Source organism: Brachyhypopomus gauderio, unplaced genomic scaffold (assembly GCF_052324685.1).
Source record: "Brachyhypopomus gauderio isolate BG-103 unplaced genomic scaffold, BGAUD_0.2 sc78, whole genome shotgun sequence".
NCBI lineage: Eukaryota > Metazoa > Chordata > Actinopteri > Gymnotiformes > Hypopomidae > Brachyhypopomus > Brachyhypopomus gauderio.
Window position 1 is genome coordinate 557449 of NW_027506899.1, and position 25627 is coordinate 583075.

The 25627-nt window shown below is 40.6% G+C and overlaps 1 protein-coding gene and 1 long non-coding RNA gene across 2 annotated transcripts in view; both read right to left on the minus strand.

Annotated features, from left to right (window-relative positions):
- LOC143492533 (uncharacterized) overlaps positions 1–25627 on the minus strand; it is a 695466-nt gene that overhangs the window by 535440 nt on the left and 134399 nt on the right. The window lies entirely within an intron of this gene.
- On the minus strand, positions 284–15160 carry LOC143492545 (uncharacterized). The gene is made up of 5 exons (XR_013125273.1): positions 14847–15160; positions 13027–13086; positions 5183–5849; positions 4154–4307; positions 284–483 (listed from the first exon to the last, which is right to left on the minus strand). It is a non-coding gene; the product is annotated as an uncharacterized LOC143492545 (long non-coding RNA).

A 25627-nucleotide genomic window follows, 5' to 3' on the forward strand; every position in this document is an offset into this window, starting at 1 on the left:
CATGGCATTTTTTTATTTTTTATTTCGCACTCCCTGCCTGCCAAAATTACATTTTTACATAATGTCTTACATTAGGACTTAGGTAACCATTCAGTATTCAGTAGTAGGTGTTGGCTCTGCTTGTGCAGCACAAAAACATTTTAATTGTTTGAATATAATCATTTAATATTCCAATTTCACAAGAAAAATCTTTAGTATTTTTATGGAACAACATTTGTCTCTGTTCACATCTTAATATTTTCATTCAAGAATGAGTTCATGAATAGAATTTGTATTACTGAACAACTCTGCTGTTCACAATAAACTCACCTGAGTGTCTCCAGTGTACAGTGTGAACTCTTCAGTCCAGCACAGAGCTGTTTCATTCCTGTATCGTGCAGGGTGGTGTAACTGGCATCCAGCTCTTTCAAGGGGGAGTTTTCTGTTTGTAGAGCTGATGTTAGAGATTTACAAAACTCTTCAGTGAGGTCACAGCCAGTTAATCTGCAAAGGAGTAAATACATTAGCATTCTGTCTCTGATTGGTCTGTGAGAGAAACCAGGAATCAAACATGAATAGTTGTGCATCGTGCTCACAGTACAATTACATGCTTTTATTTTGAAGAATTGTGCACATGATATTCATGTCTGCACTGATCCCAAGTTGTCTAGACCCATGTTTCCTGCCCCCATGTTTCCTGGTTTTGTCTTGGTTCTTGATACTGTTTCGATGCCTGTTTCTGTCGTGGTACTAATCCCTGTTCCTGTGTCTGGAGTTTCTGTCACTTTGCGTGTCCCAGATTCAGCCTGTGTGTCTTCCATAACAGCAGACACGGCCCGTGTGTTGCAACCTGATCTTAAGCTGGAAGATGTTAAAAGAGGCCCTACATGGTCCCTCAGTCCCACAGTTCTCCCAACATGTCCAGTGGGGTAGACTTGATGGGCCATGAGAGGCAGGTGCAGGTCCCTGGATGTTACTACACATGAAGTTTATGATGGTGACCTGGAGAGCTGCGATAGTTTTCTCATTCAGTGTGAACTGTATTTTACTGAACAGTCCCTCTTGCAATACATGACCAATGTACTGCAGGCCCGTCTAAAACACAGCTATCTCAAATTCAGATACCAGCCCCAAACACCACCATCTGAAGCAGGGTAGAACCTGCAGTAGAACCCTGCAGTAGAACCCTGCAGTAGAGCCCTGCAGTACACTGTAAAAAAAAAACAGTTTTTCCCAATAAATTTTACAGTTTTTTCCTGTATTTTAAAATGACAGGGAAAGTGTATTACAATTACCAGAACAAACTGTTTATTTAAAAATGTCATGTGATTTAACAAGAAAAATCTGTATAAATTAAATACATTATAAATCTGTTTTTTAACAATTCTTAGATAATAATTTTAACTAAACAAACTGTAAAAAGAAAGTAATATTGATTAATCTTATTGAGACAAAGTAATAGAATCTTCTGGAATTAATTTCAAGGAAATTCAAGGAAAGACAACATTGATGCATGTTTTAATTTAAGTTTTGACATGTTAAATATGTGATTTTCATGTTATAAAAGTGAGTAAAAAGTAAAATGTTCTTGACTGTGATTTATTTTTATATTTATAACATACATAAAGAGTTAAGGCGTTCCAGATCCATCTCATTTTCAATCCACTATTAAATATGCACTGTATCTGTATCACTGTATCTACACTGTAAACCCGGATTAGGTTTTAATAAATTATTTTAGTAATCATTAATTATTATTTCATGTTTCGTAAAAAATATTGCCATTACTAAATAAAACTAGTTGTTATCATTATTGAGCTGAAATAGGCATTGCAATGATCATGTTAAGTAAAGATAACTGAATATGTTAAGTTTATGATTGGTAGAGGTGGGGCCTGTTTGAATCGGACCACTGCACAGTGTGCATGAAGAGTTGTTCTGGTTGTGCATATTGTTTGAAGAACCTTTCGTTATCACCCCGCTGCAGCCCAAATGTATGGGTTTTGAAATCAGTGTTTTTTCAAATGAGTATTTGCAACGTTGTCAGCTTTCAGTGCATGTAACTTATTTAGTTAACGCGTAATATATTCTTATCGGTTCATGTGTCTGGCATTCCTGTCCGATCATAGTTTAACTATAACCGTAGCGTTGAAATGTGTGTTCTGACAGTTCGGAGTTTATGGCTCATTTTAACTATTAATGTTATATATATTTTTATATTGAAGCGTCGGTCCAATGGGGGACGGCGCTACTTCCCATGAGTCCCTGCGACTCCGGTATTGTTCTCTGTTAATGTGATGTCTATGCATGTGTTGATTAATTGTGTACTTGATTATGTGCATTACTTGGTTTAAGTCCCCCTTCATCAATTTATGTAGTTGTACTGTGTGAATTATTCTATGCCATGTTTGTGTAGTGTTGTCGTGTTATTGCCGTTCCCTCAAGTTTTGTGTCTAAATTAAGTCTCTTCTGCGTGATCGTGGGGTCTGGCGTGATTATGTTGTTGAGGCAGTTTCAATTAAAAAAGCCTTATGCTGCGGTGGATCTGTTTGCTACCTCTCCTTCCTACACCACACTGCAATATTGTTATATTTGAATGTGAACTAGAGTAAAGACCACATTCAATTTTAGGAATATTTCCTGTAAAATGACAGTGTTGCATGTTAAGTGTTATAATCACCGTTTTTTTACAGTTTATGTATGTTTTTAAATTTACAGTACTTATCTGTGTTTTTACATAAACTGTAAAAAAACGGTAATTTTCTGGAAACAGGGGTGCCAGAAAATTGCCGTTTTTTTACAGTTTATGTATGTTTTTAAATTTACAGTACTTATCTGTTTTTTTACAGTAATTTTCCGGCGCCCCCATTTCCAGAAAATTACCGTTTTTTTACACTTTTTTTTTACAGTGTAGAACCCTGCAGTAGAACCCTGCTGTAGAACCCTGCTGTAGAACCATGCTGTAGAACCCTGCTGTAGAGCCCTGCTGTAGAACCCTGCAGTAGAGCCCTGCAGTAGAACCCTGCTGTAGAACCCTGCTGTAGAACCCTGCTGTAGAACCATGCTGTAGAACCCTGCTGTAGAGCCCTGCAGTAGAACCCTGCTGTAGAACCCTGCTGTAGAACCCTGCAGTAGAACCCTGCTGTAGAGCCCTGCTGTAGAACCCTGCAGTAGAGGTGGAAGAGCCTTTTCTTTTAAAGCTCCACAATTGTGGAATAATCTTCCTGCCTCTATTTGGGACTCAGACACAGTCTCAATGTTTAAAACTCGATTAAAGACTCATCTGTTTAGTTTGGCCTTTGATTAATCTGTTACATATTTACTACATCTCGTATCTTTTCTCCGAGGTTCACCTGGAGAGTAACATTGCAGTCGGAGCCTACAATACCAGCATCGCTGCTCCGACACGGAATGAAAGCCTGGCGTTCATCAACAGACATTTACAGTGACAATATCATAACCCAGAACTTTCATTTTTACCTTTACTTAGTCTGATTGTGTGATTTGTGTGTGACTTGTGTATTTGTCTGTATTTTGTGTAATCTGTGTGTTAACGGGCCGCCCAATGGAGGATGGGTTCCCTTTTGAGTCTTGGTTCTCCCGAGGTTTCTTCCTATTCCCCACTATCTTAGGGAGTTTTTCCTCGCCACTGTCGCCCTTGGCTTGCTCATTAGGGTTCTGGACCTGTAGTATTGTTAACCTTTTAAATCCTGTAAGGCGCTTTGTGACAACTTGTGTTGTGAAAAGCGCTATACAAATAAACTTTGATTGATTGATTGAGTAGAGCCCTGCAGTAGAACCCTGCTGTAGAACCCTGCAGTAGAACCCTGCTGTAGAACCCTGCAGTAGAACCCTGCTGTAGAACCCTGCAGTAGAACCCTGCTGTAGAACCCTGCAGTAGAGCCCTGCAGTAGAACCCTGCTGTAGAACCCTGCAGTGGAACCCTGCTGTAGAACCCTGACAACTTTTTTGTCAACTTCAAATCCTTCATTTCTGAAAGGTCCTTGTTCCTCTTGAAATTAGGCAGCATAATTCACCCAGACATTTTACCCACTCTGTACATCATGTATTTTTGGTTAGTGACACTTATTAATCAAATATTTGCAGTGAATGTAATTTGTTGTCCCCCATCTTAGCTTTATAAAATCTTCTGGACATATAATGGATCACTCACATAGCTTTTCTACAGTTGGTGACGGCTGGGATGAGTCTCCTATAACCCTCCTCTGATGTGTTGTATTTATTCAGGTTCCACTCATTCCTCACATACTGTGAGTGGAGACGCAGGTAGGATACAGCTGAACACTGTGCAGGAGAAAGCTTCTTTTCTGAGGATTTAGAGAGAAACATTAGACACAATCATCCAATGACTGTTGTAACAAATGACCCTGTCTCAATGGACCTTTGAAGAAAAAAGTGAGAGTTGCATTAAGTTATTGGCGTTTGAGGTCTTTTGACCATAGTATATCATATATTTTAAGTTTTTTATCAGACTGAATATCAGTCATATACTAATTATTTACTGGTACTGGGAAAACAGTGATGGAATAGTGAACTCCTCAAAAAGACCTGAAGTGCAGGACAATTCAACACACACACACTTAATATATAATATACACACGTCGTCTTGGTTGCCTGCTCCTACCCCCACACAGAGATTGTCAGAGATGGCTCTCGCCTTCCACCGCGAACTTTGACACAAAAACTCTGTGCCAGGCCTCTGGCTCCCCCTCCCTATCTGAATGGATCACGCCTCTCACTGCTTACTGTCTGTGTTATCAATGCTGTATGTGCTATGGGGATTTTTTGCATGCACACAGACTGTTGTCCTGTCCGTGAGAATAATCTGTGGTCATATTTTTTTGTCTCCTTTGTTATCTCTCTGTTTTCTCATTCTGCGTAAAGGTGGCGCCCGTCGAGGCGACGCTGCTCTGGAATTTCGGTGCTTTAACACTGGGCCCTGGGCGAAGACGCATTTCACCCTGTACTTGTACAATGTGTGAAGAAGAATAAATTAATATCTCTAATATCTCTAATATCACACTTAAAAGCTTAATATTTTGCAGTTTGGGGTTTGCACCCTTTATTTTGCAGAGCAGTGTAGTTTTTCTAAGATGTCCTAAAACTACATTACCCACACATGCACATGTTGATCCAAGTACAGATAATATATGCAGTTACCCATGTAAATTATTAAATTTACCTTTCCAGATGTAAACTGTAAATGCAATTAAAAGAACTCCAGAAATTGAAATGCAGATGAGAGCAATCTTCCAAGCATGAAGACTCTTTCCTAAAATGCAAACAGGACAACATCTTGCAACAACTTTCTGATTAGATGATGTACAAATACACAAGCATTTTTTGCATAAAACAACTCAGTTAAATCTAAATGAAACAAAATTGTAACAATATTGGCCATAGTTGTAGTGAATGTCATACTGTTGGTTAAAATAATAAATAAAGAACTGAATATAGTTATAATCCATCAGGTTATAGGTAATACCCCTTACCTATAACTTTTACATGAACAATTATGTCATCATAAACGTTTTTTGACTGGATTAAACATGTGTAATGTCCCTCATCAGAAGGTTGGACTGCTGAGAGTTTCAGTGAGGTGTTTCCTTTCTGTAGCTCTTCTTTAAACAGTCCTGTCCTCCCTCTGTAGGACTTTATCTGTTCTTCATTTCTGTCTTCATAATCTTCATACAGATGCACAAGTCTGTTTGCTTGAGTCAGATCTGGTCTGAGCCACTCCACTGTCATGTCCACAGCACTGATGTTGGGTTGTAGAGAACAGGGCAGAACCAGGTCTTCACCAGCATTCACAACAAGAGAAGCATCTGGGCCCACTACCTTTAATTCTTCTGTAATGAAAAACAAATATAAAATTATAATGCAATAAAATGGTAATACAATGATTATATCACTCTCTGGCATACATATGTGAAAGTAATCAGCTATTGATTCAGCACAGTGCTCATCATTGACCTACCAACCACGTCTACTGAGCATGCTCAGTATCTCCAGTGGTACTTTGGCCAAGTGGGAGTGGGTTCAACTGTTCTGGATCAACAGAGTGGTCCTTGTTTCATATGTAAAACTGTCCATCTCACTAATTACACTAAGATATGCTCATTTCGGATCATCTCTCATTCTCCTGTACATAATAAACCTCATGGTGTGAATCTGTGTAGCCTGTCTTATTCTCCTGATTGTTTTACAGAATTTTCATTTTCTTTCTATGAAATAATCCATTGTCCAAGAATTACTACTAGGTAATACTGTTGACCTTCTGAACAACTCAGCATTGAAACTGCTACAGGTGGTGATAATCAAAACTCCAGTGTTTGGTATCTCGGGTGGTTTGCTAAAGCATTCTGGGAATCATAGTCTGTAATAGGAGGGACAGAGGGCAATATGACTGTCAATAATGGCTCTGCAATAGACATGCCTATCCAACAGAGGTCACACTCCCCATGAAATCTGATCACTTTCACCCGCACCTGGTCATTATATGCACTCCATAAGCTTCCTGAATACCTTCAGTCATCATGAAGTATTGCCTATATTTACTGTTTGCATACCAAGCCCTTTATTCTACTGTTCACTCCTTTACCTGCCTGTTGTGATGTTTAGACTTTTGCCCTTTTGTACTGTTACCCTGGTGTTTTGACCCCTGGTATTTGACCCCTGGTGTTTTGACCCCTGGTGTTTTGACCCCTGGTGTTTTAACCCCTGGTGTTTTTACCCCTGGTATTTGACCCCTGGTGTTTTTATCCCTGCCTGCACTACATGCCTCTCCTGCCTCTGGCTCCTTTTTTCATGTCTTTCATACCCTGCACATGGATCCTGCTTCTGTGTCCTGTATGAATTTGTTACAATGACACCTTGATGTTAAGGGACTCTTAAGGTAAAGACTCATGTCAAGGGTCTGCTTAAATGGAGTAAGATGGTGACGTGCACGGTGCAGCGGCTCTTGGCTCTCCGATCTGGCGCTTGTTTTTGTTAGTTTTTTCGTGTTTCTTTTTAGTTTTTATTAAAGCTGACCGTAAACTGGGCTGATAGAACCTGATAGACAAAGTTTTGAGGCGCAATTTTCATCAGACATACAAAATTCCAGAGGACATTGCAAGACCGCCGGGGTCTCTGTGCATCACCAGCCTGTCTGACAAGCATAAGAGGATGCGGAGACACAGGAAACAAAAGCGTGGATGCTGGTCAGGTCATGGGGCTAGGCTACGCAGACAACCTCATAGACCAGCATTACCGAGTCTCTTCCTCTCCAACACAAGATCAATCATCCAGAAAATGGAAGAGTTGGAGCTAAATGGCGACAAACAGCTTTGTGCGGAACTGCAGTATTTCCCTCATCACGGAAACGTGGCTACACCCACTGATCCCCGACGCTGCAGTAGAGCTAGCAGGCCGCACGCTACACCAGCTGGACAGAACCAGCGACTCCGGTAAGAGCAGAGGTGGGGGACTATGTGTTTACGTAAACCGTGAGTGGTGCAGCAGCAGCAGGATTATAGACTCTCACTGTTCTCCTGATTTAGAGGTCATGGCAGTGTCATGCAGACCTTTTTATCTCCCGTGGGTGTTCACCAGGGGTGGAAAGTAACTAATTACATTTACTCACATTACTGTAATCAAGTACTTTTTATGAGTAATTTGTAATTTTCTGAGTAGTTTTTGAAATATGTAATTTTTACTTTTACTTGAGTACATTTTGACCCAAGTAGTTTTACTTCACTACATTTGAACGCCCTCACATCACTGAGTAAAAAAATATTGATGGTGAAAAGTTAAATGCGGGCAGAAATTTAAACTTCCCAGAGTCCCAGAACTGAATGCCAATTGCGTGGCCTTGCCTTGCGCACGTCCTTTCCATTGTCTCATAATCAGGTCGTAATCTGGTGCACTTTTTTTTCCAAAAGGATGAGATTGTTCTATCTTTAAATCTTCTATCTATCAGATTCTGTGGGATCCTGTGAACATTTTATTGTGAAAAGTGGAATCCTGTGGGCACTGTATTTTGAATAGTTGTATCATGTGTGCATTTTAAATAGTGGAATCCTGTGCGCATTTTGTTTTATTTTGAGATGTGGGATCCTGTGGTCATTTTATTGTGAATAGTGGGATCCGGTGGGCACTGTATTTTGAATAGTTGGATCCTGTGAGCACTTACTTTTAAGTTGTGGGATCCTGTGGGCATTTTATTGTGAGTAGTGGAATCCTGTTGCATTTTAGTTTGATTTGTGGCATCTTGTGGGCACTTAATTTTGTGTGCATTTTGTTTTTTTAAATAATTTGTAATTTAAATTTCTTTATTCTTATCATAGTGTTGTCCGTTGGATAATAGGACTGAAAATTGTTTGCACTTTATGGTACAGGTTGTGACTGTCCTTGTGCTGTGAGGAAGTATGTTCCTGAGCCCAGCTGATCTTTTTGCAAGTGTGGATGTGCACTTAAATGCACTTTGAAATCGATTAAAACAACTTGTGCTGAATTTGGTTCATGATTCATCCATGCATTAAATAACTGAAAGTAACTAAGTAACTTTTACTCAAATTACATTTTAAATGAAGTAATTTTGTACTTTTACTCGAGTAAATTTTGAGATAGGTAATTTTACTTTTACTCTGAGTAGATTTTAGGCAAAGTAATGATACTTTTACTCAATTACAATTTTTCAGTACTCTTTCCACCTCAGGTGTTCACAGTAGTCATTGTGTTTGCTGTTTACATTGCTCCGGATGCTAACGTTAGCATAGCCCTTAGCGCACTTATTGGTTAATGTTCTACTGACAGAAAATAGTTAATTACCCACTCAGGTCATACTACTTCTTTCTCAGGGGTTCCGTTAAAGTTCAGTCGCAGGAACAATTATCTACATCCTTCCACTTGGTCATATATTATGCCACTTTAGTCAGGACTTTTAAATACGGGTGACACCCAGATAAACCATTAATATCCAACTACTCACAATTGGAAACAATCAGAAATTCAACTTTGGATGAAACGCTAACTATTTACATAACTGAACTCATATTCATATTGGCTCAGAAACAATTCCAAATGTCCAGTATGTGGACATTTTTTAGTGGATTTTATAACTCGACAGCAATAACCACGACGACTTTTATGCAATATGTCACAACTCTAGCATTCTATTGGATGGTCAACGACCATTTTTTTAGTTTCCTTAAAAAAGACCAAGAAATGGCAGCTAAGAAAGAAGACTGTCGGCTCCATGACAGAAAACAACCAAGTCTCTTAATAGTCTTCCTCCCACTTATCTCTGCTCTCAGGTTCTCCTCCACCGGTGTGTTAACTGTGCTAGTTGTATTTTTGGTCACCTTAACGTGCTCAAAGAAGTTTAAGTAGTTCACTAGGTTTACTATTCATAACCGATGTGGTTATAATTGGTTGGGATATTTTGAATCAAAGAAAATCTGTTGTGTTCTAAAATATCACAGCTTTAGTAAACTTAATCCCCAGCTGTAGGGTGTGTGTGTTACGATTATTGTACCGCATGGTGGAGGAGGCAGGCACAACGACGATCACTGTGAACATATATGTTATTTTGACACACACACAGGTGAAGTCCAGCGCGGTAGCATAAGCACTCACACAGACAACTCACGCTTGCACTAACTCAAGACAAAGACGAACACGAGACATTGCGCGAACGCACATTAAATAGGTGAATAACACATACCCTCATGATCACGAGACAAGGCACAGGTGCGACTACGAACACGCTCACAGACGACCCACACCCACGGAACTACAAACATGGACACAACGGCACGCACACGACATAACGACACGCCCACAGGGAGGGGTCCGGAGCTGTCACCGTGACAGAGCCCTCCACCAGGGGCTCGCTACTCACGGAGCGCCCAGCGAAGCTGGAAAGTAGAGGTCTGCACTCCCGCGGTAATCCTGCGGGTCCCGCGGGACCCGTCAGAATATCTTGCGGCGCGGGACAGAATTTAATTGTTACTTGCGGGAGCGGGAGTTTAATTAGTCCAGGCGATGCGGGAGCGGGACCACATATACATGTAGAAAAATCCCGCAAATTAATAGTCTAGAAAATTATAAGAATAACAACGCAATGATTTCCATGCATAAGGAACACGACGAAAACAACTAATCATTCAGTAAGTAAGCAATAAACTAATTCAAAATATTGGCTAAGCAACTGATCACGTGAACATGAAGTGTGCGTCATTTTGTCATTTTGATACAGAAATGGCAGAAACTGTAGACGGTCAATAAGTTTCAGCTGTGGAAAATTCAATTAAAACAGGCGAATACACCACAATTAAGCCAACTACAGGAAAGTCTGATGTATGGAAGTCATATTCCATTGTAATTAATGGAGATGGAAATCGTCTACCATTTGCTTGTTGTGATAGATGTCAGAAAGTGTTGCTGTACGTCACCTGACTGCATGTGTTTGGACTGTGGTAAGAAATGGGACAGCGCGATCCATCGCTATATTGCTGTTTTAATAAATACATAAGAAAATTTCAAGTATTAAATTTAATTAATTCAATTCATATTAGGGTTGCGGGCGGGGGGCGACAGAAATGTGTATGTGGTGGGCGGGTGCGGGATTAAAACAAGCGATTTTCTGGCCGGTGCGGGCGGGAGCGGAACTAAAACATGCAGGTGTGGGCGGGAGCGGGATTAAAACAAACGATTTTTTGGCGGGGAGCGGGACTAAAACAAGCGGGAGCGGGATTAAAAAAGCAATCCCGCGCAGACCTCTACTGGAAAGCCCCGAACCCACACCGACGGGCAGGTCCACCTCAAGCCGCTGGCTATGCCAGTGCCCTCTCGCGCACCCTGCGTCAATGCTGCCTCGCCCGTTGACGTCTCCATCTCCTCCCTGCCATCCTCCAAGTCTGCCAGGGGGGAGGACTCTCCTCTCATGGCGCGGAGACCCTCTCTCCAAGCAGCCTGAAAGAAGGAATCTTCTCCCCTCTCCTCCTCGGGGTGTTCCAGGGCCGGGGCGCAGTGCCTCTCGCTCCACACCCTCTGTGCGGCCAGTTGGAAGCACTCCGCATCTGCCTCGGTTTCCTCGCATCTGCTACAGGATCCTGCTGCATCCCCCCGACCAGGACCTGTACGTCGTGGCGACGCACAGGGGAAGCAGCGTGATGGCGCTTTTCCTTTTTCTTTCCCTTCTTACACGCCGACGTGTATCCTGGCATCTTAGTGCCTCGTCTTTCTGTAACGCGTGGTGGAGGAGGCAGGCACAACGACGATCACTGTGAACATATACTTTATTTTGACACACACACAGGTGAAGTCCAGCGCGGTAGCGTAAGCAGTCACACAGACAACTCACGCTGCACGACGAGCACGAGACATTGCGTGAACGCACATTAAATAGGTGAATAACACAAACCCTTGTGATCACGAGACAAGGCACAGGTGCGACTACGAACACGCTCACAGACAACCCACACCGTGACAATTATCATACACAGGGGTGATGCAAATGCAAAGTTGGGAAGGTTTATTATTAAGGAAACAACAAAACACTAGACAGAAACCCAGGACACAAACAGGGACTATACTATACAATAAAAGACTAATACTATCGAACGAGACAACCAGATAACTAAGCAAAGCACTAATACATTTGAACATTCCACACATACACTACCAAAACGGAGCGGGGATAACAACACTAAGAGGAGTAACAACGAAGGGGAGATAGATATTGACAAAGCCAGACTACACTTAAACACAACAAAGGCAGGATACAACAGACCATGGTGAGGTTAAACATAAATCCTAAAGTACACGACGAAAGACGAGACCAATAACCGGGAACAGAGTAGAAGGGCATGGGATAAAACAAATACAAACGGGGGAAAACTAGAGAAAACACAGGAACACAACTCAAGGATATCAAAACTAGTGATGTAACATTTGAAGCGACGCCTCGGAGCCTGTATCGAGCAAAAAGGGGCGTGCCAGATGAAGCCCTGGTTCGAGGCGTGTGTCATTACCGTAAAAATCACGTGACTGATGACAAACGAGGACTCGGATTCAGTGGGCTACGTCATCGTTTCATTTTGAGTGTCAACCACATAAAGGGGGTTCGAGCCAGAGACCCGCACCCACCCGTACCCGCAGAGTACAGCACCCACCCACCCGTGAACCCATGGCTATTTCAAAGTTAAATCCGTACCCGCCCGGACCCGTTAATATTCTACCCGTTACCCACCCATGCCCGTGAAAAATCACACAAATAGAAAGTATTCCTATAGAGCACTTTATTTTTCAATGTGCCTCTGAAAAAATGTCAGTACAACACAAAATAAAATCTATGGTTGCTGTGCAGGAACAGTATTATTTTACGTGTTCAACATCACATCACTCAATAATATTTCCATGTAAAAACACAGTTTTATATTCATTGGGACGTGGCAAAAATATTTTATCAGTGGAGGCAAGGAAACTCATGTACAGACAAATGCGAGGAGATAAAGAAACGGGAAGAAAACCGACAGGGAACACCAATGAAAACGCTAACAAGGCAAAACGGAGAGAACAAGGCAGAGCAGGACAGGGCAAGGCTAGGACGTACTCACACGACAAAACACTATGACCGACATGGAGGACTGAAACAGATGGGATGATATACTCTGAAAACAGGGGAGTGTAACTAGACTCAGGTGCAGGCACTAAAGACGGGCATGACAGACAAAAGGGAAACCAAGGTAACGGGGAAACTAGGCGGGACCAGGGAGGAGGGCGGAGCTGGACGTGACAGTGTGTCTGTAATTATGAGCAGGTTTGAATTATTTCTTCAATAAATATCTTTATTAGTTTTATGGGTCTAGCTACCCTTCAAAGAAAATAACAGTTTTAACAGTTATAATCCAGCTTTCATATGTTCATTCTTTCTCTGTGTCTCACTCACACATAGACACACACACACACACACACACACACACACACACACACACACACACACACACACACACACACACACAGCTTGTACAGGGCACATACCTGGTGTAGTCTCCATGAAGACAGTGAGAGTCAGTGTTATCACACAGATAAGCTTCATTTCTGAAAAACAATTTTAATGTTTTAGTCCAGTCAATATGAGTATGATTTCTCTTTCACTCCCAGAAACAACCTGAAAAGGAGGGAATTACACAGTGGCCAGTAAGATTTTAGGAAGAAATCAAAACACTAACAGAAATAAAATACTAAAACACAGGTTGTGTATTGTATGTCTAATGAGGGTATATTGTGTTCCGCATGTATAATGAGGGTGTATTGCTTTTTGTATGTATAATGAGGGTATATTGTGTATTGTATATATGAGGGAATATAGTATATATTGTATGCATAATGATGGTGTCTTTTGTATGTATAATGAATATATATAGGGTGTTGTTTGTATAATAAGGGTATAGGGTATTGTATGTATAACGCTGGTATATTGTGTACTGTATGTATAGTGAGAGTATATTGTGTATTGTATGTATAATGAGGGTATATTGTGTATTGTATGTATAATGCTGGTATATTGTGCACTGTATGTATAATGAGGGTATATTGTGTATTGTATGTATAATGCTGGTATATTGTGTACTTTATGTATAATGAGGGTATATAGGGTATTGTATGTATAATGAGGGTATAAACCAGATTCTGATTCAGATTCTGATTTGGTCTGCTAGAAAAAAACAAAGCTTGGGAGAAGTTTCTTGTTTCTACAGGACACTGATCACAAACACAGCACAAAAGCAAAATCAATTACAAACAGGTCAAAGGTATAAGAAACCTACTCCAACAGACTTAAAGCTGTTATTAAAGTAGTCAAAGTTGTTATTGCAGTGGTTAATAGGACTAATATTAACTACATTACATCTACATGTGGATCTCCCGAGTAGAAGTCTGACGAGGCTGAAATAGTATTTGTTATATAAACACACGTGACTAATATACGAACATATTAGTCACATAATAATACAAATACACACTTGTACTTGTATTTGCTTTTACTGAACTGTCACTATATACAAAAAAGTATTTTATTAAAGTTCAAATTTAATTATATTACTTTTAATGTATTTTTATTCATTTTATTTTTAAAAGTACATTCATTTTATAAAAGTATTAAAAATACTCTTTGTAGGCTATATAGTGGCAGTTCAGTAAAAAATATTTGTACAAGTAGCCTATGTATTACGCTCGTATATTAGTCTACACTTAAACAGTCAAAACCTATTTTTCTGTTCGTTCAATTACCATAACAACTCAAATATTTACGCACCAATTTGTAGCCTACGCTTTATCGTGAATTGCCAAAGCACGGACAGTTTAAGCGCGGTAGATATGGACAAAGTTTAACAAACTCAAAGAGGCCGATATCACACATGAGCAGACCTAATATGACCAGTCAATCTCCCGAATGAGATATTTAATTTGTTTCAACTGTCCTGTTGCACAGTAATCAAGCGTCCTACCTGGTTATAGTTTTTACGATAGCTGTTAATGCTTTCATAACCTCTTGCTGTTTCATTGCTCTCGTGTTTCGCTAAATATCTACATCTCTTCTGACTTGTTCTGAGCAGTTTAAGAGCCTGGACTTTTAGGTCAATGAGAAATATTTTGTTCCTGTTTCTTTGTCATTTAATTTCAGTAAGTCTTGTGTTTCTCAGGGCCCGTTAACATACATGTAATATCATAACACGTTTGATGTTTGTTTCAAAGTGTCGTGTAGTTCTGAAGTAGCCTAACTCGAATTGGTCGAGTGAGTATCTAAAAAGTTAAACATATAATCCTAGCATACAAATCACATTTGGTTATAAACTTACCAAATTACATTCTGCTTCTGCAAGTCCCGACTAAAAATACTTTCATTTTTGTTTTGATCCAGGAAGTATCTAAATGTACCTTGCAGATGATTTTATGAACGCGTTATACGATTTCACCTGATCAAACTGCTGAGTTACGTTTTCATAAAATACCGCAATAAAATAGACCTTTTTTCTACAGTGGACAATAACCTGCATCTTGAACTTAATTCCATGTGAATTGCTTCAAAAATACCATCTTAATTCACACATTTCTTCTTGATTGGGTGCATAAAGAGAACTTTAGAGTTTCAGGAGCGACGTCATCAGGGCGATGTGCATCCATTGGTTCAACGGAAATGGAGAGTTGTGAGTTTAATGAATCAGAGATTCACATACCGGCCCAGTTTAGTTATTTAATACCAGAACCCACAACATGTACGTTCTGAGCGTGTAAATAAGTAAATACAAATAACATACAGCAAGAAACAAAAATAAAATACAGATCAAACAGCCTTTAAGCTGGATAAATGTAGAGAACGTTTGTTGGGAAGGTGGCCAAGGTTTTTTTAATGATTACCCCCCAGGTGGCAGCAAACACCCTAAACCAAAGAGCATGAAAATATTTGTAAGCAGTGTTGCAACTTTATTGTGATGAGTGTGATTATTCTACACATATTGTAGTGTCACCCAGTAGAAGAGAGAGAGAGAGAGAGAGACGATGTAAGAATCAGGAGATACAGCCATACAAACTAAGACAAATGCACTGTATGCATATTACATTCTATCACCTGACATGCCAAGTTCACAGGATGATTATAAAAATATTCTACAGTAAAAAACCTTCTTCTTCTGGATTTACACAGTTACTTATGTGTTCAACCAAACCTGCGTGTCAGATCTCTGAGACGATGTAAGAATCAGGAGATACAGCCATAGAAACTAAGACCAATGCACTGTATGCACAGTACATTATCGCCTGACAGGCCAAGTTCACAGGATGATTATAAAAATATTCTACAGTGAAAAACCTTCTTCTTCTGGATTTATACAGTCACTTATGTGGTCAATCAAACCTGCTTGTCAGATTTCTGAGACGATGTAAGAATCAGGAGATACAGCCATAGAAACGTACAATACATTCTGTCGACATAATGTAACTACCGCATTATTTTTTAAGGTGGAACAGAAAGTGCGAATAAGACACTGGAGAATAAGGAACCAACTTCAGACTCATGAGAGAAAGGTGCTGTGTACCCTGACAGAGTGGGGAAGATCCTCCTCTCACACAACACAGGTAGTTCAGTTATAATGTGGACACAAAACACACTGTTGTGCTACAGCTTTTATGCACCTATATTTGTGTTTTTAACCTGTTGTCTTTTTTCTGGGTTTTAAGATAAGATAAGAAGTCTTTATTGTCTGTCTGAAGCCAGAAATTCATATTTGACATGGCTTTACAGATCACAAATATACACAAAATCACAACAAAAATCCATCTTATACAATATACCACTTATAAAGGTTAAAATACTGCCTATTTTGAGTTCAAAATTGTAGTTGCCAAAGGAACAAAAGATCTCCTATACACATTCGTCCGAGCCAATGGGACTTTATATCTCCTTCCTGATGGAAGTAACTGAAAGTGTGTGAGTAATGGATGAGATGGGTCTGTAGTGATCAGGGTTGCTTTCCTAATCGCTGCTCGCTCATACAATGCTTGTAATGGTGTCTGTGGTGAACCTATAATTTTACTTCCTTGTCTGATAAAACGGGACAGTTGTGTTTTATATTTGACTGTGAGAAAATTGTACCAAGATGTGATGTTGAAAGTGAGGATAGATTCAATGAGTGATCGATAGTCAACTGTTAAGATGTCTGTGCTTACATTAAAAGTCCTGAGCTTCCTCAGCAAATTAAGTCTTTGCTGTGCCTTCTTATAAATAGTGTTGCTGTGATTTGTTAAGGACAGGCGATTTTCAATCTCCAGTCCCAGATATTTAAATGACTCCACCTGCTCTACCAATTGGCCCTGAAAGCTGAGAGGCCTGGGGGGGTAGGGGGGTTGGGGGTTGGGGGGGGGGGGGGTGGAGAGGCCTGGGGATGTGGTTACTTCCCTGGCTCCTCCATTTCCACAGCACAATTCTTTCGTCTTAGATATATTCAGTTCCAGGTGAAAATCTTTAAACGTTTGGCTCAAAGCGCTGACTGTCTGCTGGTACCGAGACAGATCCTCCAATGTTCTTACTGAGGCCACCAGAGCAATGTCATCTGCATATTTAAAAAGTGTCATTCCTTCACTGTTGCATGTAATGCTGTTTGTATAGATGGATAAGAGCATGGTTGATAAGACACAGCCTTGTGGAAGACACGTGCTTAATACAAGCTTTGTAGATTTGCAACCATTAAAAAGCACCTGTTGTGGCCTGTCCTTATTTGTGATTTTGTGGTGTCCAGATGTTTAGTGACAGTATTTAGAAGTGCAAGACTTGCATCCTCAAAGTCAAAGTCAAAGTAAAGTCAAAGTCAAAGTAGGCTTTATTGTCAATTCCTTCACATGTTCTATACATACAAAGTAATTGAAATTACGTTCCCCACTTTCCCTCGGTGTTGACACAACAGACATTTCACATATTTAGGACATAAAAGACAATACACAGGAATACGATGTAAGCTGTATGTTATTGGAAGTAATAATATATATAGTAAAAAATTGTAAATAAATAGTAATAAGTAGTCCTGAGTTGGTGTTTTAGAAATGTTGAGAAATGTTAATAAAAATAAATGTTTTTTTGTGCAAATGGATCACATTAGCAGCAAGGTTGAGTGAGTCACAGTAGCAGCAAAAGAATGTTTGTGCAAAGAATGTTTGAGGCATAATAGTGCAAAAAATTTGTCTTGTGTGCATTTGTTGAGTTGGTCGGGGGGAATGAAGTGAATGAAGCTGTTTTTGAGTGTTGTGGTGATGAAATCTTCTCCCAGAAGGGAGGATGCTGAACAGACTGTGTGTAGGGTGGCTTTTATCCCTCGCAATCGTTATTGCTTTTCGAGTGAGGTGGGTAGTGTATATGTCCTGTATGGATGGTAGTATATATGTCCTGTATGGATGGTAGTGTATATGTCCTGTATGGATGGTAGTGTATATGTCCTGTATGGATGGTATTGTATATGTCCTGTATGGATGGTAGTGTATATGTATGGGTAGTATATATGTCCTGTATGGATGGTAGTGTATATGTCCTGTATGGATGGTAGTATATATGTCCTGTATGGATGGTAGTGTATATGTCCTGTATGGATGGTAGTGTATATGTCCTGTATGGATGGTATTGTATATGTATGGGTAGTATATATGTCCTGTATGGATGGTAGTGTATATGTCCTGTATGTATGGGTAGTGTATATGTCCTGTATGTATGGGTAGTGTATATGTCCTGTATGGATGGTAGTGTATATGTATGGGTAGTGTATATGTCCTGTATGGATGGTAGTGTATATGTATGGGTAGTGTATATGTCCTGTATGGATGGTAGTGTATATGTCCTGTATGGATGGTAGTGTATATGTCCTGTATGTATGGGTAGTGTATATGTCCTGTATGGATGGTAGTGTATATGTATGGGTAGTGTATATGTCCTATATGTATGGGTAGTGTATATGTCCTGTATGGATAGTAGTGTATATGTCCTGTATGGATGGTAGTGTATATGTATGGGTAGTGTATATGTCCTGTATGGATGGTAGTGTATATGTATGGGTAGTGTATATGTCCTGTATGGATGGTAGTATATATGTCCTGTATGGATGGTAGTGTATATGTATGGGTAGTGTATATGTCCTGTATGTATGGGTAGTGTATATGTCCTGTATGGATGGTAGTGTATATGTCCTGTATGGATGGTAGTGTATATGTATGGGTAGTGTATATGTCCTGTATGGATGGTAGTGTATATGTATGGGTAGTGTATATGTCCTGTATGGATGGTAGTGTATATGTATGGGTAGTGTATATGTCCTGTATGGATGGTAGTGTATATGTCCTGTATGGATGGTAGTGTATATGTATGGGTAGTGTATATGTCCTGTATGGATGGTAGTGTATATGTATGGGTAGTGTATATGTCCTGTATGGATGGTAGTGTATATGTATGGGTAGTGTATATGTCCTGTATGGATGGTAGTGTATATGTATGGGTAGTGTATATGTCCTGTATGGATGGTAGTATATATGTCCTGTATGGATGGTAGTGTATATGTATGGGTAGTGTATATGTCCTGTATGTATGGGTAGTGTATATGTCCTGTATGGATGGTAGTGTATATGTCCTGTATGGATGGTAGTGTATATGTATGGGTAGTGTATATGTCCTGTATGGATGGTAGTGTATATGTATGGGTAGTGTATATGTCCTGTATGGATGGTAGTGTATATGTATGGGTAGTGTATATGTCTTGTATGGATGGTAGTGTATATGTCCTGTATGGTTGGTAGTGTATATGTATGGGTAGTGTATATGTACTGTATGGATGGTAGTGTATATGTATGGGTAGGGTATATGTCCTGTATGGATGGTAGTGTATATGTCCTGTATGGATGATAGTGTATATGTATGGGTAGTGTATATGTCCTGTATGGATGGTAGTGTATATGTATGGGTAGTGTATATGTCCTGTATGGATGGTAGTGTATATGTATGGGTAGTGTATATGTCCTGTATGGATGGTAGTGTATATGTATGGGTAGTGTATATGTCTTGTATGGATGGTAGTGTATATGTATGGGTAGTGTATATGTCCTGTATGGATGGTAGTGTATATGTATGGGTAGTGTATATGTCCTGTATGGATGGTAGTGTATATGTAGTGTATACTGTATGTCCTGTATGGATGGTAGTGTATATGTCCTGTATGGATGGTAGTGTATATGTATGGGTAGTGTATATGTCCTGTATGGATGGTAGTGTATATGTATGGGTAGTGTATATGTCTTGTATGGATGGTAGTGTATATGTCCTGTATGGATGGTAGTATATATGTATGGGTAGTGTATATGTCCTGTATGGATGGTAGTGTATATGTATGGGTAGTGTATATGTCCTGTATGGATGGTAGTGTATATGTCCTGTATGGATGGCAGTGTATATGTATGGGTAGTGTATATGTCCTGTATGGATGGTAGTGTATATGTATGGGTAGTGTATATGTCCTGTATGGATGGTAGTGTATATGTATGGGTAGTGTATATGTCCTGTATGGATGGTAGTGTATATGTCCTGTATGGATGGTAGTGTATATGTATGGGTAGTGTATATGTACTGTATGGATGGTAGTGTATATGTATGGGTAGTGTATATGTCTTGTATGGATGGTAGTGTATATGTATGGGTAGTGTATATGTCTTGTATGGATGGTAGTGTATATGTATGGGTAGTGTATATGTCCTGTATGGATGGTAGTGTATATGTATGGGTAGTGTATATGTACTGTATGGATGGTAGTGTATATGTATGGGTAGTGTATATGTACTGTATGGATGGTAGTGTATATGTATGGGTTGTGTATATGTACTGTATGGATGGTAGTGTATATGTATGGGTAGTGTATATGTCCTGTATGGATGGTAGTGTATATGTATGGGTAGTGTATATGTCCTGTATGGATGGTAGTGTATATGTCTTGTATGGATGGTAGTGGAGCCCCAATGATCTTTCAAGCTGTTTTCACAACACGATGCAGTGCCTTCCTATTGATCTCAACACCACGCCTTGCCTTATAGGCAAATTGTAGCGGATCCAACTTGTCTGAAATACATTTTTCCATATGGGCTACCACTACCCTTTCACTTACACAGAATTGATGTCAGAGCCACTGGTCTAAAGTCTCCCAGTTCTTTTGCGTGTGCTTTCTTGGGGATAGGAATTACAGTAGATTCTTTCCACTGCTCTGGAACACATCCTGAATCCAGTAGAAGCTGAAACAGTCTAGTGAACACCCCACCTAACTGGGTAGAGCATATAATCTTTCAATAATCTACCTTGGAGCTGGTCAGGGCCAGAGCTTTTATGTGGGTAGATCTGGCGCATGATGGTGGTGACCTGTTCCTTGCTTATATTCAGGGCTGGTTGATTAGGGCTGTAGGTGGAGTTGGTCCATTTGGAAGGAGGGCAGCAACCATTGAACCGGGCATAGAAGGTGTTGAGCTGCTCTGTGAAGGAGGTGGGGTCCGTGCAGTTAACCAGCTGAGGCTTGGGTTCTCTTCCCATCATTTTGTTCAAGCCCTGCCATGCCTCCCTCGTGTTCCCGCATTTCAACTGTTGCTCCACCTTGTGCATGTATTTTCTTTTTGCGAGTGTTGCCTTCCTTTGAAACTTCTTCACGAGCTCCTTTACACGTTGTTGGTCTTTTCGTAGGAAAGCCCTTTTCTTCTCAACTCAGCACATTTTAAGTTATTTTGTAATTCAGTTTTTATTATTCGGATGTATTTTTATTTGCTTTGTGGTAGCAACTGATTCTTTACAAAAGAGAATATATGAAGTGAGCACATCAGTCAACATGTTAAGATCATTTCCACTGTCATTAAAAAATAAGTCCCAGTCTGTTGCCTCAAAACAACCCTTCAGTGCTTTGTTTGAGTCTTCATTACAAACTGATATTTTTTGTTACTATTTCCCCAGTTTTCAGTTGTGATCTGTATTTCGGTAAAAGCAGGATAACATTATGATCTGATCTACCAAGTGGTGGGCGTGACTTTGAGATGTATGCATTTGGTATGTTGCCATAACCCTGGTCCAGTATACTGTTCATTCTGGTGGCTGTTGTGACGTATTGCTGTAGATTAGGCAAATATGTTGTGATGTCACATTTATTGAAATCTCCCATAATAAATACTGGTTGATCTCCAGTTCTATTTACAGCCCTGTTGAAACTGTCCACTATGCGTTCTGCAGCAAGGTTAAAGTCAGGCCCTGGTACATACACCAGAATATCAGTGATTTGGGAGAATTCACATGGGAGATAATGTGGTCTAAAAGACACTGTTAAAAGTTCATAGTGTCTACAACTCTGTCTCTCTCACTGTGTAATTGGTTGCCCACTTACTGTTTACTGCCATACAGAGACCGCCTCCCAGTGTCTTCATTGGGTAGTGTATTTGGTCGCGTCTCTGTCCAAGCGAATGATGTTAAATCCCTCCAACTGGAAAACCGCGTCTGCTGTAAGCCAGGTCTCGGTAAAACAGAAAAGGCTGGTCTGCCGATAATCCAAATTCGAATTTCAGAAGTGTAAAATGTTTGTCTCTTTTGTTGTGTAGTAAACGTACATTTTACAGCGTGATAGCCAGTAATGGAAGACAGCTTCCCCTTCTTTTCAACCGGTTCCAAATACCTCCTCTTGATCCTCTCTTCCTTCGTATACGCTTCCGCCAATTCCCTCTAAGTAATTCCAGTGGTACAATATTTCCCAATAGGAGATCGAGCTGCCCTGATCCCGGGTATACTCAGTTCAGTGCCAGCAGATCTTCCCGAGGGTAAATAATTCTTCCTGGGTGAGTGGAAGAAGGCCAGGTCGGCCACGAGCAGGACCCGCTTACAGGAATTAAACTTATGATCAAAAGCCAAAGAAGGATCATATACGGAGCACGTGATATGAACATTTAATAAGCCTTCATGCTTCAAAATAACCAAAGATAATTGCAAACCTTTGCTAACAAACGCAGACAAACAAACACAGACAAACACATTAAGCCGTGTCAGGAGTCGCTCAGAGTGTAGCACCCTCCCAGCTGACAGGAAAGAACTGCCTATGCTGACGGAGGTGACTTCATATTAAATGGATTTTTACAGGAGGTGGCCCAGGTGGAACAGTTGGCCACCGTCTGTAACCCCAAGGTCCACCTCTCTGCCTCTGTGGTAACTGGGGGCTGGGCCAGAGACACCTGTGGAAAGGACGACGATGGCAAGACGGGAAGGTGTGACTGCAGTCCCAGGTGAAGAGGAGCAGCCCGTGGTGGGGGGCTGTGGGGGGGGGGGGGGGGTAAGATCTAACAACGCTCATCTGTTGGGTGCCCCCCCCCCCAGACGAACGAGTCCTGACCAGCCAGGCAGCCCAAGAGGACTCCCCCCAGCACCTCCCGGAAGAGAGTGAGGATTGGGCTGACCCCTCCCGAGGATGGGGAAAAGAAAGCCATTAAGGAGAGGAGGGCCTCCCCCCGGCAGCGAGGGTGGGGCCTGCATCTTCAACTCCGAGAAAAGCGTTTGGAACAGCATTTTATGTATGGGGAGTATTGTGGAGGATGGCACCTTGACCAAGGACTTCTCATGTGAGAATGCAGGTGTGCGGGGTGCCCAGAATACCCCCCTTTTTACCCCCTCCCAGTTCTTCCCTGACTCATACTCCCCCTCTACTGCCCGTGGAGAGACCACACCCTCCCTTTTACGTCTTTTACGGATTTTAGTAAGCTCCCCCCAGCCGTGTTGGAGAAGATGGAACGGCTGAGGGGGCGACGGGACAATGAGTTCTAATCTGCATATATATGATGTTTTTTAACCAAGCCGGAAGTTTTTAGTAATTGATTATATAAAATGGATTTTATATTGTAATGTTTTATTGATATTAAGATGTGAATTTTAAATGGAAATGTGAATTTTATTGTTAAACTTGTGGTGGTGAATAAAGAGAAAAAATTCTGTTCTAAAAATGAGTTTAATATCTGATATCTGTGACGGGCAGGGTGAGCGAAATAAAATGGAAACGATCACGCCAAGTCTCAGGGAAAAAGGGAGGATTTAATATGAAAAGTGCGCAAACCAAAAACACGTGACATGATCCAAATTAAGGATATAATAACCAGCGGTCAACTGGTACAAAGACAAGACATATATAGACAAACAAACGACCCTCAGGTGAGACGGATCACGGTACCGTGACAATATCTATATGAAGACTTCATATTAAGGATTTTTTGAGCTTTTAGAGCTCTTACCGCATTTGCCCCACGCATCGACCTGGTATTGCAGTACCTCCAGGAACGGTGCACCTTCCTAAACATGTGTGAAAAAAAGAAGGTGAACAGTGAAGCAATCCAGCAAGAGCGGAGTGAATGAATTATCAGTCTATTTATTTATTTGAATAAAGTGAGTGAGTGAAATGAGTGAAAATTTTATATTATTTTGACAATTTTAGACTTTAATTTAAAATTTAAATGTTTGTTTTAGAGGTACATCCCATTGTCACCTTGGAAAAAAATTCAGAACCAGAACAATTCAGAACCATCAGACGTGTGTTTGAGAAAGTAGCTACCGTGAGTAGCTCTGACACACATTACCAGTCCACACTATTACCACAACAGATTTACACTCACATAAAGACCCAGTTATTCTTATTACGTTCACTTTGAAGAAGAAACACACGCACACACACCCTGTTGTTGTCATGTGGGGCAGCAGGTGGCAGTATTGTGCACCTTCATATGAACCTGCTCTCAGATCATCAGAATTAGATACTGAGTGTTACAGTTTTTCAGTCTGTTTGGTGCTTTTCTCTAATCATCATGTAGATTTACACAATAGTGAGAACATTTCTCAAAACAATTAATACAAACAGCACCAAATGATGGATTAGCAGCTAAAGCCCGTCACTTACTCAAAACCCTTCATTCATGTCCCAACAGTATTTATTTCAATGAACATGTCAGTGTCTGAATGAAAAGCTCTTGTGTCATTGATTACAAACATGACATAATACTCAGCCATGTTGTCATATATCAGTGTATTCTGTAAACATTTTCTGATGTCAAAGGTTTTGAGGACAGTGAATGAAAAAACACAAGGCTGCACATGTCAACCTCAACAGTATAAAGTTACATATTACTGTATGTGAGAGACGGACTGTAAGAGACTGGACTGGATTCATATTCATGCTTTTACTGTTTGAACAGTAATTTATTGTACTGACAGACAGAGGAGATCTCCTCTACTGGGTGTCTGAGTGATGTACTGTATATTATCCAAAATAACCAGATTGGTCAGGGTATACCAGCCAGGCCACCCAGTTCACCCGTAACACTGACTAGTCATTCTGGAACATTAATGAGACTATCCAGTCAGTCTGGAACACCAGGTAGCTGTAACATCCAGGTATTCTGGCGATACTCACACAAATAAAGGCAAACACGATAAAACACTATATAAAACAAAACTGATGAAAACCCATGAACTGAAGCTGCTAACTGCTGAAAACTCCATCATCTGTGATTGTTGTGTGATGATCATAATGTAGAGACATGGTTACACCCGCAGATCCTGAACACAGCAGTGCGGTTATTAGGATGATCCATCTACCTGTAAGATAGTTATGGTGGTTAGAGCAGAGTTGGAGGTCTGTGTATCTGTGTATATGATGGCTGATGCATTAACAGTAACATCATATATAGCCACTGCTCTCCAGATCTAGAAGCAATGACTGTCAAGTGAAGATCCTACTATATACCACGTGAGTTCAACATAGCACTGCTGTTGTCATGGTGAGGCGGCCCTCTACCGGCCGCCTCCGTCCACAGCGGCTGTTGTTGTTGTTGTCTGGTGACGTCATGTGCGTCCCTCAGGTGGGCGGAGCCCGTGATCCGTCTCACCTGAGGGTCGTTTGTTTGCCTATATATGTCTTGTCTTTGTACCAGTTGACCGCTGGTCATTATATCCTTAATTTGGAGATATTGCACGGGTTTTAGGTTTGCACACTTTCTATTAAACCATCCTTTTTCCCTGAGACTTGGCGTGATCGCTTCCTTTTTGTTGCTCATCCCCGCC